Consider the following 2,362-nt stretch of genomic DNA (forward strand, 5'->3'; position numbering starts at 1 on the left):
TAAAAACATCATACCACATATGTGTACCCATGTTTATAGCAGCACAATTTGTTATAGCTCAATCTTGGAAACAACCCAAATATCCATCAACTGAGGAATGGGTAAAAAAGATGTGGTATTTTTGTACAGTAGAGTATTACTCAGGTATAAAAAAGATAAATTCTAGGCTTTTATAGATAAATGGATGCAAGTGGAGACTGTACTCAAGTGAAATAAATTGGACCCACATGTGTAACATTTTATTGTTTCCCTAATGTGAGAACCTGAAAGAGTAAATAAAACCCAAAAGGTACAATAGATACTGTGAAAGGGAAAGAAACTGCTCAAAGTGAAGGAACAATTGTGATTAAGGAAAGGAGAAAAGAAGCGAAAAATATATATGGATATATGAGGATAGCTGGGATAATTGTACTGCTGATATTTATTGGTTCATTAAAAGGAACAGTTAATGTTTAAATTTTTTGGCCAATTTTGCATGCCTATATCTGGTAATGAGAAAAATTAATTTGAAGACAACAATATGCAACATAACAACAATTGTTGAAGTCCTACCACCTTGTTTTGTGAACTTCTGTATAGTTTCTAATGTTTGTTATTATTTTTAATTTTCTTGAATTGTTTGATCAATCTTGCATTCTTACATCTGGTAATATGAGCAGCTTCATTTAAGATAAAAATATGTAATATAACCACCATTGTTAACTTCCTATCATCTTGTTTTGAAATTCTGTATCATTTTTATTGTTTTTGAAATGTCTAGTTTTTGTCTTTGTTGTTGTTATTTTGTTATTTTTTCTTTAAAATAAAAAAAGCTAATTCAATTTTTCCAAAAAAAAAAAAAATACTTGAGATTCTGTGAAATATTGTCTTGCATAGACCATGGAAAGGCTATATTCATGTTCACATCATCTCTCTACCACTGTCTCACTAGTGTAGTGCCTTGAACATGGCAGTTATTCATTCATGATTGAAGTATGGAAAAATATTAATGTATCAACAAATACATGTAGGTGAGCCCAAGCTCTGTGGACATCTTGCTTGGCAGGTGAGGCATGCTTTCTCCTGGCTGGCTGCCTGCAGGCCCTGGTGAGGTGACCTCAGCTCCGTGCACATCTTAGTTGGTGGGTGAGGCCCATGGTTGTGCTCTACCAGTGGCCTGGGGACTGCAGAGTGGCAGAGGGGCAGCCCAAACTCTGTGGATCTCTTGGCTGGTGGGTGAAGCCCACCTTCCCTCAACCAGCTGCCTGCAGACCCTGGAGCAACAGCCCCTGTCTGGCCACCATTTGGTTCATGGCTGAGGCCCATACACTTCCCATTGATGGCCTGGAGACCTTGGTACCAAAGGCCAGCATTCCCCCACTATTATAGTTGTGGTCTGAGCCGTGCTCCCCACCAACTGTCTGGGGATTCCAGACTTGGTGTTCTACTTCCCTCTACCATCTTGGGATAAGTCTGACACCCACGAAAACTAGGGTCCCTAGAGACATTTGGTGAGCTGCCTGGGAAGCATGTGGCTCAGCAGTTTCCTTTTGACACCCAAAATGACAAGACATAGGAGCAAAATGCAATCTCAGAACACAACTCCACACAGAACAAGTCCAGGAGACACTGACATAGGAGAACTTGGAAGTCACATACCTGAAATCTCTGAAATGATCACAACTGAAGTAAAGATACAACTCCATCAAGCCATAGAAGAAATCAGATCAGAAATAATCTCCTAGGTAAAAAAAAAAAAAATGGCATCAATAATGAAAGAATTGCTCAGTATATCTAAAGAAGACATCTATAAAAAGATAGATGAGTACAAGAAAATGATGGAAACATTAAATGAACAGTATAGAACAGAACTAAATTGCATGAAACAGATTCAAAGAGTTATCCAGGAAATCAAAATTTCCATTGAAAGCTGGCAAAATCCCTTGAATGAAGCTGAAGATAGACTTTCAGATCTTGATGACTGCATTATAGCCAATGATCATGAAAGGAAAGATCTCTTAAAAATAACAAAGAACCATGAAATATCAATTCAACTACTATAAGACGATGCAAAGAGAAACAATGTATGATTAATAGGTGCCAACAAAATAGCAGGAGTCAATACAGAAGACATAAAAAGAATATTGCAGAAGTAATAGCAGAAAATTTCCCAAGCATGGAAAAAGAATCTGACATACAGATAAGTGAAGCATATAGAATCCCACCTAGCTAGAGCCAAAATAAAATTACACCAAGTGTCTTGGTTATTTTTCTCTCGTTGCTGAGACAAAATACCCAAGCCCAAAATGAAGGAAGGAAAGGTTTATTTAGCTCACAGTTTGTGGAGGTTTCAGTCCATACTTGGCTGGCTCTGAGGCAGAAG

Source organism: Chinchilla lanigera, unplaced genomic scaffold (assembly GCF_000276665.1).
Source record: "Chinchilla lanigera isolate Chin_1 unplaced genomic scaffold, ChiLan1.0 scaffold00196, whole genome shotgun sequence".
NCBI classification, from domain to species: Eukaryota; Metazoa; Chordata; class Mammalia; order Rodentia; family Chinchillidae; genus Chinchilla; species Chinchilla lanigera.